A 15,156-nucleotide genomic window follows, 5' to 3' on the forward strand; every position below is an offset into this window, starting at 1 on the left:
GTACAAAATTCGACCATTCATGAATAAAATTATTGAAAATTTTTGCAAGTGGGGTTGCTGTCATAAGCAGATATCAATAGATGAATCTATGGTCAAATATTTTCGCCACAATTCTGCAAAACAATTTATAACAGGTAAACCAGTTAGATTTGGATATAAAAACTGGATGATAAGTAGTTCTTCTGGGTATTGCTATGGGTTTGATGTATATTGTGGCAAAAACCATAGTGAAATCAAAGATTTCAAGGGAATACCACTTGGAGCGAAAGTGGTTCTAAACCTTATGAAATACATTCCTAACCCAAGAAACCACGAATTTGTTTTTCGATAATTATTTTACTTCGTATCCCCTTATGGTGTACTTGGAAAGAAAAGGTATAAGAGCCACCGGAACAGTACGAGAAAATAGAACACAAAAATGCCCAACGATGGACTCAAAAACCATGAAAAAAATGAACAAAGGATCATCAGATTACAGGTTTGACCAACAAAATCAAGTTTTGTGTGTCAAATGGAAAGACAACAATGTTGATTTGCTATGTTGATTTTTATTCGGCAATCTTTCTTTAGGCGTTAATGGGTTAAAAGGAGTGGGAGTCTATCGACTATCGTGTAGTTGTGGGAAGGTTTACGTTGGCCAAACTGAACGTAACGTCCAGTGCCACATCCAGGAACTTGAAAGGGATGTAAGGTTGAAGAAGATCCAGCAGTCGGCGGTTGCGAAACATTGCCATGCAGAGGGACACCGAATAGACTTCGAACAAACAAAGGTGCTGGCTAGGGACAACAGATATTACCAGAAACTGACAAAAGAAGCCATAGAAATCCATCGACATAGAAATAATGTCAACAGAGAGGATAGCTGGGAGCTTAGCAGAACATGGAAGATAGTGGTAAACACGAAGACCTCCTCCCGCCTCACACCGGATGCCACGCAATTAGTTAATAATTAGCTTGTAATTAGCTTTAATTGATTATTAATTAGTTTTCCGACTTATATATTGTTCCCGATTTTCGATTTCGCCACTTTGAACCAGTTTCTGAAGAATGGCATCCGAAATGTCAAACCTTTTCTTAGAAGACGCACGGCAAAACCCGAAAGTTTTAATGTTAGTTCTAGTTTTAGTTCAATGTGGATTAAATGTTTGAAAATAATTAAAATATGTTTTCAATATCTATTGAAAAATTTGAGAAAGAAGTTAAATTTAAAACATCTTATTTTATTTTGTTATAAATTAAGAAACGGTAAAAAAAATTTTGAATGTTATAAGAAATTGTTATTAAATGTAATTTCAAAATGTATTTAAAAAAATTGTATTTGTTATATTTTTGTAAAAAGTATATCAACGATTTTCATAATTACATTACCTCTCTACACAATAACATATGTAAAATTTACTATTGTAATACAAAAAGATAAACAATAAAATCTTTTGCATTGTACCCTTATTAATTGTAGTAACAATATACAGGGTGATTCAAAAAACCGCTGACAGACTTCTAGGGCAGATAATACATCAAAAATTAAGATGAAAAGTTTTAATATACATGGGGTCACAAATGCCTCCTTAACGAGATATAGCGGGTCAAAGTTTCTTTAAAATTAAACATTATCTGCAATAACAAGCCCTTACACTAGAAGCCCAGTACTCTAGAAGTCTGTCAGCGGTTTTTTGAATCATCCTGTAGAATTTAAAATTTATAGGAAACGAACACAAACTTTTGCTATATTCAGTCAAACATCTTTTCATCATAATTCACACCTTTATTCACACCTTTTCACGCCTTTAGAGCCTACATCTATAAAAGTTTAAACACACCTTTATCTGATGAAAATAAATCTAATGAAGTTCAAATTATTAAAACTACAGCTATCAACAACGGTTTTTTAACACACAAACAAATTCATTAATCAATAGATTACAATTAAAACACAATCTCAATAAGTCAACCTCCTTGCAAAATTTAACACAAAAAGAAAATAATAAAATTTATAGATCTATCTATTTTGCTGGCAACACAGCTTACAACACAAAAAGAATTTTTAATAAATATAGCATTAATGTCTCATTTGAGAACAACAATAAAATTCAGAAACAACAATTGTGGTACACCAAAGTGGAGCTGCAGTGTAATATGTAATGCATGTAATGCCATCATTAAAAACTAGAATCAGAGAGCAACAACATAATGACAATTCCAACTTCGGCAGACACATATTAACCTATAGTAATACCAATTAAACCTTTTAGTACAATATAAGATAAAAAAATTTAAAAATAGTAACCCTCAATTGGAGTGCCTTAACGATCTGAATGGCACGTTTTTTTTTTAAACACAAAGAAACTTTGAATTTATCTAATTGCAACTTAGACGTAACCCACAAATAAAGTGAATAGCTGTAATAAAGAATTTATCCAATTAACATATTAATATTATACATATATTGGTAAATTTTAATTATTTTAATCATCAGCGTTATCTGATGGATACTCATCCACGATTTCTTCTGGATTCCGTTGCTGCGCCGGCTTGGTGGGATCGTACATCATTGCAGCAATGCGATAAAATTCCTCCGCCTTTTCAACACTCTTTCCTATACAAGTTTTGTGGAAAATATATCGTGCAAAGTTTCCCGGGAGATGATTCTTCGAATGACGCCTCGTTGATTTGGGATCCCTAAAATTAATCGAATGGTTAACCCTTAAATCTACATACCCGTTCCTTTTTAAACAATCGTGGGCTTTCCAATAATTCGAAACAATGGTAGTACCAGGCAGAATCCATTTTTGAATTATTGGTACCAGGGAATCTTCAGTCCTTGCCTCCACGACCTCCATAAATACGCGTCTTGTCCCTCGTTCGTATCCGCCAAAAACCCACTGTCCTTCAACTTGGTGTCCTCGGTGATATTTTCTTCTGCCGAATTTACTTTCGTCGATCTCAACGATAGAGCCCGGACCACCTAACTTTTCGGGGTGCAGCAGATACTTATCCAACAGAGCCTCTCTACAAAACGATGCCCAACCAACCGCTGTCTGCAAGGATATTTCTATAATTTTCGCATTGATCGTAAGGGGTGTCTTTTCCACCCACAAATAGACGAAGCATAAAATTTGCCAAATTTCTAATATAGAATTTGCAAAAAATGTACCTTTTCGGAACGATACAACATTACCGCACTTCCGTTTTTTTGGTTTACGAATGGAAACATGTCCATTGCACACCCAAATGTAGCCATCAGGTGCATTACTGCGATGTTGCAAGACAAGTGGAGTCTCGCATTGGGAACACTTGTACTCGCCTTCCTTCGGAATGACACCCCATTCCCTCAGGCGGTTAACTAAAGCTTCTCCTTTCAGTGAATGAAGATAAAACAAAGTCAATTCAGTATTCTAAAAAAGTAAAAATTAATATTTAAAGTTATAGGTCAATTACCCAACTTACCTCAGCCATGTTAAAAACATAAGTAAAGTTAAAAAGCGAAATAAGGTTTATATATAGCACCCTAAAATGAATCGGTGTTTCCCATTCCTCCTCTTTAGTACAAAAGGATAAAGATAATGATACTTTTTTCCAAGAATTTTTCCTTTAAAAAAGGAAAGACTCCAAACAAGAACAAAGTTAAAAATAGATGTAGCCGCCTTAAAAATCTTTGCCTTAAAAAAGAAGAATACACAAAAAGTTTTTAACTTTAAGAAAAGAAGTCTTGATAATATGCGTAAAAAAAGTAAAGGTAAAAATAAAAATTCCCGGCTTTTCAAATTTTTTTCGAAGAGTTCCTTAAAAATAATGGAAAAAGCGAAAACAAGTTTTCTAACAACGTTATATGTATGACGTTTGATTTTTTTTAAATTTATTACTTCTATAATAATTATTTCTTGTTACATGTGTTTAATTCTAAAATTTACAAAAGACTAAAAACTACTTGCTTTTTAAGAAATAATTAAGACTAAGGAATAGTTTCTAGAATCAAAACGCAACGTTTCTGTTTTAGCGCAAATGCATCTACAGGTGATGTGATATAACTTCTCCCTCATTAGATTCAACTATAGAGACGGTAGTTGAATATCGGTTGGATCGATAATTTTCGATTTTTCGTAATTTCCTTATAAAATAAACACATAACGAACAATATTAAAATTATATAGATAATGAGTGTCCACGCGTTTGGTGATCTTGCAATCTTCAACCTTAGAGTTGATGGATTTTTGGCAATGATTCTTGATTTTAGTTTATGAAGTTCATCTAAATCAATATCCTTGATATGAGTGAGGTGAGATTGAGACTTGGTAATGTTGAGTGTGGCGGTTCTTCCAATTCGGAAATAGTATTGATTTCGTAGCATTAATTCTTTGGGCGTTATTGTTGATAGTTTGTTGTTGAATAAAATCTTGCATCCTACAAGAATTTCAGATAGGTAACTACCATGTAATTTAATAGTTTCATCTTGTTGATCACATTCAAGTTTTACTAGTTGTGTGGTAGAAATTACCTAAATCCATTGATTGGTATCATCTAATTGTTTCACAGTTGTTTCTGTTATCTTTATTTCAGTTTCTTCGCAGTTGTTGTTAATTCTACCATTGAAAAGTTGTACTTCACAAGGGCTTTATTTAGTGATTAGTTCGAGATTTAATCTTTTATAAACGTAATATTGATATGACAACTGTTTGCAGAGGTCGCTTTCGAATCCGAAATACATTTCATTTTTTATTAAATATTTGTTTTCGAATTTATATCCTAATTTCTTTCTTTCATGTTTTTTTATAAATACTTTTTGTTGTGGTTGGAATAGAGTAGGTTTATCGCGGCTTTTATTAAGGTTTTCGGTAACAGTTTGTTTTTTATTAATCAAATTTTTATTAATTTTAGAATACATTAATTTTGCTTTTTTCTTATATTGATACATACAATCGATTTATAATCTTTTAAGATGGATATTTATGTTAATATCAAAAGTATCACCATTATTAGTATGGACATTGATTACATCAATTGTTTTAAATTTTATACTAGAATGTAATGATTGATTATAAGCCAATATAGCGTAAATCATTCGAGATTGGATGGTCGTGGTTGCAAAACCATCGAAGTTTAGTAACTGAATGTGTTCAGCGAGAGTTGAATGGAGTCTCTCTATAACACCGTAAAGGCCCGTACAGACACGTTTAGTAATTTAGTCGAGTAGCGAGTAATTTAGTAACTCGCCACGTGCGGACAGTACAATTTAGTCGAGTAGTTTACTAAAACGATTTAGTCGGGTAGATCCATTTGATTCTATTTTTTCGGTCGAGTAGCGTACCCCCACTATTCACAACTGCCACTAAACACGTGCGAACGCATAAATTTAGTTTAGTGAATTAGCAATTGTATTGCGCGCGATGACGTCGTCTGTTCATCTTGAGTACCACTAAAGTGTCTTGAGCGTATTAAATGTGGACAGTTGCCATCTACTAAACGTTCCAGTGGTAAGTGGCTACTCGCTACTCGACTAAATTACTAAACGTGTCTGTACGGGTCTTTAGATTGGGGATGAGGCGTAATGAAATGTAATTTTATTTTATGAAGTGATAGAAGATTATTTTTAAATTCAGTTCCGTTATCTACTACGATTTGAATTGGTATTCCATGGTGTGAAAAGTAAATTAATAATTTGTCTACTATTTTTATAGCAGCTAAGGAATTTAAAGGACACGCTTGAGGATATTTTGAAAAACTATCAATAATAGTTAAAAATTTAGATCTCTCTAAGGTGTATGTGTCTAAATGTAGATTAAGAGGACCATTTAAAATTACATCTAACAGTTTCACAAAAAAGTTCACGTAAATTTTGATCTTCAAAATAAATCTGATACGATAAATTCTTTTAAAGTTTGCTTTTGAAAACTACATAAATTTTTTGTTTGGTTGGAGTATACAATACAAAAGATAGGATTATTTGATTATTTCCGTGATTTATACGAGTATCGGAAATAGGTATGTCAACTATGGGGTTTTGATCATTATTAGAATGAAGTGTGTCATCTAAATCTGGAATATTATCTAAATCTGCAATATCTAGAGGTTCGTTATCCGGATGAAGTTGAATAGAATCGTTAGCATCGATAGGTGTGGAATCAATATTGGTATTAGAATCATCCATATACCTATGCTAAGATCTCAAATGTCTCTTTAGTGTTTAACTCAATTCGTGAAACCGCGTCGGCGTAGTAATTTAGAATGAGGGTATTTAATTGAAAATAAAATTATTGAGTGATTTGTGGTCAGTTATTATATTAAACTTTCTACCGAAATGATATGGCCTAAAATATTTCGTGGCCCAGATAATCGAAAGTAGTTCTTTCTCGATTGTTGAGTAATTCTGTTCAGAATGATTTAAACTTCGCGATGCGTAAGCTATGGGTAAATCGTTACCAATTGGTCCTTGTAATAAGATAGCGCCAAGTGCTACGTTGCTAGCATCGGTTGTCAAATTAAGCGGTTTGGAAAAATCTGGGTATTGAAGTAATGGTTCATTGATTAGTACATTTTTGCAAGTTTCGAAACAATGAACAAACTCTTCGGTATGTTCTATCTTTAATCCTTTCTTCAAACATCTAGTAAGTGGTTTTATTATTCTTGCGAAGTCTCTAGTGAACTTACGGTAATAACCTAACAAACCGAGAAATCCCTTAATTTGCTTGGTGGTTTTGGGAATTGGATATTTCTTAATTGCTGAGACTTTATCTTGATTTGGTAACGCCTTCTGGGGTAACTATGTGGCCTAAATATGCAACTTCTTTTCTAAGAAATTCTGATTTATCTAATTCAATTTTGAAATTTGATTGTCTTAATCTGCTAATAATTTAATTATTAGCAGATGTTCTTTACTTTATTAGCAAAGTCACCGATGTTGATAAACTTTAATTTTTCTGCTTTTTACTGTATATTTTTTTCTCGATGATATTATTTGTACAATGGCTTTATCTTTTTATTATCAGAACGTTCAGGGTCTTCGCACCAAACTGCAATCTTTGCATAATAACCTCTTGAATGCGGATTTTGATGTCGTGTGCCTCACTGAAACGTGGCTACATCCCGGTATTTATTCCTCTGAAGGGTTTCCTTCCTCCTTTAATGTTTTTAGATGCAATCGCCCGAACGTTGCCGACAACAGTTTGCGCGGTGGGGGTGTTCTTATTGGAGTTGCAGCGTATCTTCCTGCAATTCTTCAGTCCGCCTGGTTCACTGGTGTTGACGCTGTCAGTGTAACGTTGCGCTCGGGATGCACGACGATTCATATTTGTTGCATTATATATTCCCCCTCACGATATTACTTCCCTAAATAATTAATTAAACCTAATGATCGTTTTATAATTTGTGGAGACTTTAATTTGCCTGAATTAAACTGGTCACTTGACCTGGATTCCGGTTTCGCCACTGCTTCCGGATCCATCAACGCCCGCTCCAGTGAATTTCTGGATGTTCTTTCCCTTTGCGGACTTAACCAACTAAATTATCATAAAAACTCTTATGTAAACACACTTGATCTTGTTATTACGAATTCTGCTTGAATCGAATTGCTTCCTGAGGACAGTGCGCACTCCACTCTAAAGTTTTCCTGCTCAATTTCATTTACTCGTTCATTATCTATACATCATGGTGATGCTTTTTGTTTTAGAAAAGCCCGGTTTCCTGAATTGAATGAGTACTTTAATGGAATTGACTGGAAATCAGAGCTCGCTGGTCGTGATATCAATGACGCTGTTCAAATTTTTTATAACTATGTTAATACTGCTATTCGCGAATTTGTCCCTTTAAAACGCAAAGCTAGCAAGGGTTTTCCCAGTTGGTTTTCATACAGTACCATTAAAGTAATTCGAGACAAAAGGTGGGCGCACTGTAGATGGAAGCGTTTTAGAAACCGACTTGACTACCTCACTTTTTCAATTCTAAGGAGTCGTGCAAAGTATCTAATCCATCACAATTACATGGAGTATGTTAGAAGAGCTGAAAGTAATATGCAATCTGATCCAAAGGTGTTTTGGGCTTTTACTAAGTCTAAGAAGCGTGCGGATGTCATTCCTTCTACGATGTCATGGAATGGAACTGTTGTCGGCGATGGTGTCGGAGTATGCTCATTGTTTGCTGATTTCTTTTCTTCGGTTTTTGTGAATCCTGCTCCAATCCAGCAGAATGTAGATTGTATAGAAATGGATACTCTTCCTTTGAGTCAGATGCAGTTTGACAGACTTGAGGTTGAGGAGGCCCTGATGGGCATCAGGGTTACAGACAGTATAGGTACTGATGGTATTCCATCAATTTTAATCAAGGAATGTTCACACTCTCTGTCCCTTCCTTTAACTATTTTATTTAATGCTTCATTGATAATGGGTGTCTTTCCTTTATTGTGGAAGCGGGCTTTTGTTCTTCCCATTTTTAAATCTGGGGACCGTGGTGCTATATCCGATTACCGCCCCATATCTATTTTGCCAGCATTTGGGAAAGTGTTTGAGAAAGTAGTTCATGCACGTCTATTCTTTGCCCTTAAGTCTAAAATCAATTCTAGACAACATGGTTGTTTTGCTGGTCGCTCGGTGGAGAGTAACTTGCTTGAATATACCCAGTATATCTTATCTACTCTGGATGATTCTTGTCAGGTTGATTCAGTTTATACGGATTTTAGAAAAGCTTTCGACCGGGTGGATCACAACTTACTTCTGTTAAAACTAAAGAAGTTTGGTGTTCAGGGAAATCTTTTGCAATGGCTTGCTTCCTATCTGAAGGAGAGATGCCAGATTGTTTCGGTTAATGGTTTTTTCTCTAATCCTGTGTCAGTTCCTTCTGGTGTTCCACAGGGTTGCCATCTGGGCCCTTTACTGTTTAATATTTATGTTAACGACATATTTGACGTCGTTAATTATGCCCAATGTTTAATGTATGCTGACGATTAAAAACTCTTTCTCCGTATTATCTCCTCACCTCTTGATTGTTCTAAACTGCAATCTGACTTAAACAATCTACATGCTTTTTGCTTAAATAATTTTAATGCCTTTCATTAAACTTATCAAAGTGTAATGTTATTTCCTTCTCTAGGAGGGTGAACACAGTCCACTACAATTATAGCGTCGCTGGTGAGAGGTTGCAACGTGTCTCATTTATTAGAGATTTGGGTGTTACATTTGATTATAAATTATTATTTGATAAACATATCGATACTGTTGTCTCCAAAGCCTGGCGTATGTTAGGATTTATTATGAGATCAACGGTAGCTTTTTCAAACATTGCTGCAATTAGAAATCTCTATTTTGCCTATGTTTACAGCACACTTAACTTCTGCAGCGTCGTTTGGAATCCTCAGTATCTCTCGTATAAATCTAGAATTGAGCGTATTCAATCTAAATTCCTCAAATACCTTTGTTTTAAATTTTCCATTCAATACATTGATTACGAATCAACTTGCACTTCTTTTCGTATGTTAACCATTATTAATGTTAATTCATTATTATTATTATTGTGAACTGTAATTCTATTTTATTTGTATACAATTGGTTGTTTGTGGTACAGTATTATTGGGTTCGACCTGTTTCTGTACCCACATGAAATAAATAAAATAAAATAAAATAAAAAATAATGTCGTCTAATTAGTTCAAACAGTTTAAAGTGCAAATTAAAAATTTTTCATATATCCGACGTTTGGCTATAACGGACACTCCTTTCCTCGTCATTAATCCGTTATATCGAGGTTTTACTGTAATGTCAAATTACATTGGGAAGTTGCATTTTATGTAGGACAAAGTAAATATTTTAAAGTAGGTAAATAATTTGAAGTTTATAGATACGCTCTGTTTTCTATAGAAATACATTTTTGTCTATTACATTTTATTTTAAGTGAAATTTAGGGTATACTTCGTTGATTATACTACTACTATTCGAAAAGAAATTCAATAAAAAGTAAACTAAAGAATAAGGGTACTAATTTTAAAAAAACCTACTTAATTTAATTATTTTTTTCTATTCACTTTTATTTATAAAATATATTGATGTTATACAAGGGTTATTCAACAGGCAGGTACATGGTGTACAGGGCCAAACACCATTTACATACCTTCCAGGAAAACTTCCTAAAAATCAGAGTTAAATATTCTTTTAGCGTTCTGTAACAATTAAGAAATACAATAAAATTCTTTAAATTCCTAGAAGCGATTTATTTACCTGAGTTTATGTTTAACGGAAATTCTCTTTAAAGCATAAAAGGAAATTATAGACAATTGTATAAATGTATACAAACAAGAATTACTATAAAGGTAATGTAATATAATAAACAATAAATAATATAACAGTTAATCTTCAAACAAGTTTGGGCTATTGTGTGTTTCTGTAATATTACGGTGTATGTATATGCAAAACTTTTGGCGAGCGCTATACCTACTGCCGTAGACATCACGAATTCGTCTATCTCACTTTGACGATATGGCATCGCACTCCTGCGTAACTGACCGGCCAAGATTGATTTGCCAAACTGTATTTTTTATCAGAGTATTCTCTACGGGCTGATACAGAGCGAAGTTTTTTGTAAACTTTTTCTTAAGGATTATTTGTAAGGATTATTTAAATTTTTGGACAAAATATGAAATGGAGGGTACTTTTATTTTTACCTTCACCGTTTTTACGAAAATTATCTATAATAACTTTTTGTGTTGGAAAAATATTAGAGACAGGTACATCTATTTTTAAGTTTAATGTTTATGATGGCAATTATTAACAATAACTTTGTTCTTGTTTGGAGCGTTTCCTTTTTTTAAAGAATAAATTCTTGGAAAAAAATATCAATATCTTTATTCTTTTGTATTAAAGAAGAAGAAGGGGAAATACCGGTTCATTTTCGGGTACTACATATAAACCATTTTCGGCTCATTAACTTTACTTATGCTTTTAACATGGCTGAGGTAAGTTGGGTATTTGATCTATAACTTTAGATATTAATTTTTACTTTTTTAGAATACTGAATTGACTTTGTTTTATCTTCATTCGCTGAAAGGAGAAGCTTTAGTTAACCGCCTGAGGGAATGGGGTGTCATTCCGAAGGAAGGCGAGTACAAGTGTTCCCTATGCGAGACTCCACTTGTCTTACAACATCGCAGTAATGCTCCTGATGGCTACATTTGGGCGTGCAATGGACGTGTTTCCTTTCGTAAACAAAAGAAACGGAAGTGCGGTAAAGTTGTACCGTTCCGAAAAGGTACTTTTTTTACAAATTCTAAACTAGAAATTTGGCAAATTTTATGTTTCGTGTATTTGTGGGTGGAAAAGGCACCACTGACGCTAATTGCAAAAATTACAAAAATGTCCTTGACGACTGCAGTTAGTTGGGCATCGTTTTGTAGAGAAGTTCTATTGGATAAGTATTTGCTGCACCCCGAAAAGTTAGGTGGTCCGGGCTCTATCGTTGAAATCGATGAGAGTAAATTCGGTAGAAGAAAATATCACCGAGGACGCCAAGTTGAAGGACAGTGGGTTTTCGGCGCATATGAACACGGGACAGGACGGGTGTTTATGGAAATCGTGGAGGAAAGGACTGCGGATACCCTGGTACCGATAATTCAAAAATATATTCTGCCTGGTACTACCATTGTTTCGGATTATTGGAAAGCCCACGATTGTTTAGAAAGGAACGGATATGTAGATTTAAGGGTTAGCCATTCGATTACTTTTAAGGATCCCGAATCTACGTCGCGTCTTGCGAAGAATCAACTCCCAGGAAACTTTGCACGACATATTTTCCACAAAACTTGTATAGGAAAGGGTGTTGAAAAGGCGGAGGAATTTTATCGTATTGCTGCAATGGTGTACGATCCCACCAAGCCAGCGCAGCAACGGGATCCAGAAGAAATCGTGGATGAGTATCCATCGGATAGCGCTGATGATTAAAATAATTAAAATTTACCAATTTATAATAAGTCTTTTGATAAAGTCTGTTATTTTCGTTTCTAATATACTGTAATGTTTAAGAGTGTGCCCATAAAATTTAAATTAGTTTTAATAGTTAAAAAGTAGTAATGATAATAATAAATAACACTGTATATTAATTTAATGAAAATAAGTTAGATTTAGACAAGAATTTTGTATAAAGAAATATTAATTTAATTCGAAATAATTAAAAATTGAAAAAAATATTCTATCTTTCTATTGGTGGTGGGAAAATGGATTATTAAAAAAGTCATAGAAACAAAGCAACACCATCAATTTCTTGAATTCATTCTTCTCTTCCCCTTTCTTTTATTTATTTTTTTTTTCTTAATTTGTTATTTCTTCTGTTATAATTCTTCCTTTAATTAATTTTGTAAATTAATAAATAGGATAATAAAAACTTGAACCGCGGGGGAGCTGGACCCTCACCGGGCGCGTCTCCAGGTGGCGGATAGGGGAACGCTCGCTTCGGCGAGTATCGGGTTAACCCAACGCGGACCAACCAGCCGGACTTCTATAGTCTGTTTTTTTGCCAGGACCGGCACGGCACCGGCTTGTTACGTCTCTTGTTCTTCGTCTTCTTTTTCGTTTTTATGTGATTGGCACGTATTTTGGAAACCCTGGGAGTGCTGACGAAGCCTCCGGTGTCTCGGCCGGAGGTGGAGGAGGCTGATGTGAGCTTGCTCTGCCGAGGAGGGACTGGGTACGTGTCAGAGGCCAGCCACATCGGGCCCTGATCAGGTAGTGTAGAATGGATGCGGAGGTCGGAATCCGCATTGCCCCGAATGAGTATCGATTCGTCCGTGTTTATCCGGAATCGATAAAATGAGGGTTGGGCCCCGGGGAACTGGGGTAGGTTTCTTTAACCGAGGGTATACCCGTTCCCAACCATTCTCAGCACGAAGCGCTGGTGAACCCAACAGAATGGAAAACTCAACAAGAAAAACCATTCAAGAGGCGCCCGCCTCTAAAAAACGGACAACTTGACGAACTCGGAAAAGGAGGTCACTCTCCGGTTCCTTGTCGTCAAGGCTTTGAACGGTTTGTCGTTCGACAAACTTAGCCCATTCGTGTTACAGAAGCAACTATACGGATTGTTTGGAGAATTTAAGTCAATTACGAAAACCAGGGAAGGCTTGTTGGTTGAAACCGCGTCTGCGGTACAAGCTAAACGAGTTCTAGTCAGTAAGCGAATAGGAAACATAGATGTCGAAGTTAACCCGCATAGAACCTTAAATACCTCGAAAGGCATTGTGTACTGTCCCGACTTGTTGAACTGCTCCTTGGAAGAAATCCAGGCGGAATTGAAGCTCCAAGGGGTAATTGACGTGAGGAGGATCAAGTCCAAGAGAGAGGGTGTTCTTAGCGACACCCCCAATCACATACTCACGTTCAACAGCCCTATTTTGCCGAAAAAAGTGAAAGCGGCGTATTACTCATTGGATGTTAGGCTTTACATACCTGCTCCAATGAGAGGAGTCTGACAAGAGGAAACGTGAAGGAGCTTTAAGCTCCTCGACTGACGACTTGTCGGAAAACTCTACCGACAATACTCGCAAAAAGAAGAAGGGGTGGTAGAAGGGAAGGCCTCGTAACGTTACGACGCGATCGTAAATTACGCGCTCCAAGACGAGGTCGACCTGCGGTTTTACCAGTATGAATATCATCCCAACTAGTGACTAATCTCACATCAACGTTTTTCATCGTCTTGCCAAATACAGAATTATTCATTAATTTAATAAAATCTTTTTCAGAACATACGCTAGCCGAGGCCACAGAGGTACCACAATTGAAATCGTCAACAGTCATTATAAAGAAAGTAGCAAGCAACTGTATTGCAGTGCCTCTTCCACGATCTCAGCGTCTAACATATTTCTAAGCCATTAGAAATAAAACTTCATTACCAAGGAAGGCAACAGGTATTTGCATAAGTAGCTCACGAAGTATTGTTACCAACAAAGAAAATGCGAAAACCGAGATTGTTTGCAACCTAAGCGTCATAATTGAAGTCGTTAACGCTCATTATGTCCAGAAGACAGCAAGTAACAGTCTCCATTGTGGAGCATCGGCCGCAAGTGACCTTGACATCTAACTTATTTCTAAACCATTAGAAATAAAACTTTGTACCCTTGAATATGAAATAGGTATTTGCATAAGTAGCTCACAAAGTATTATTAGCAAGTAAGAAATGAAACCTGAGGCCGCTTAGGGCTGAGGCGCGATAATTGAAGTTGTTGATCCAAAAAACAGGAAGTAACAGGGTGTTTCAATGATATTGTGTATCGTAGTTGTATGTTGTTTGAAATAAAACTTGGTAACTTTTGAATGCAATAATTGTATACTAAGTGGCTAGGGTGGCCGACGCCAAAGTATTAAGTTTGCTAGGTATTATTGTCAGCGAGGAAGAGGTTAAAGTCGTAGTGTAAGTCGTCAAGTAATCGTCTCAACTACTACACAGGAAAAAATCGTGTCGTGTAAAAATTTTAGAGTAGTTGGTAAAAAGAATTAGAGTAAAAATTGTAATATCACATGGTAAAAATAACTCTAATGTACACTATATTTAATATTAATATAGAGTTCATATATTATTCACTTAATAGAGTAGTTTTTACAGTTCTCTAAAGGAGAGTTCTTTTTTACTTATGTTAGTGAAGTTATGTAATATATAAAACATTAAATTTTACACTAGACGTGTACTTTTCCTTCGGGTACTTCGTAGGCACCGCACTATTTTGCTCGGGATTACTCGTCGGTACCACGTGATTAACATGTGGTGTGATACAGCTAAAATTTAACGGTCATTTACTAAACGAGTCGGAACTCGACAGCGTCTCGAGACCTGATTTACGCGATATAAAAAGAAAGAACGATTATTTTTATTTTAATTATGTTTGCCAAACATTCGTGTTGTGAAATTAGTGGAACTTCCGGAAGATTTTACGTACGAGTTCCTTGCGAAGATTGGTAAGTATGTACAACTATACATGCAGAAAACTTATAGAAGACTCATTAGATGCAGTTTTCATGGTGACTCGGTGGAAACTTTAAAATGGATTAAGTATGGTTATATAAAAAGAATTTAATTTTTTTAAAATTTAAGATATAACAATATATTACAAGTAAAAATAAAAAGAAATATATTTATAATTTTAATTTTTATTACAAACCTAAAACCTTCCTAAAAATATTCTATACTTCCTATTA

Source organism: Onthophagus taurus, chromosome 3 (genome assembly GCF_036711975.1).
Source record: "Onthophagus taurus isolate NC chromosome 3, IU_Otau_3.0, whole genome shotgun sequence".
Lineage (NCBI taxonomy): Eukaryota > Metazoa > Arthropoda > Insecta > Coleoptera > Scarabaeidae > Onthophagus > Onthophagus taurus.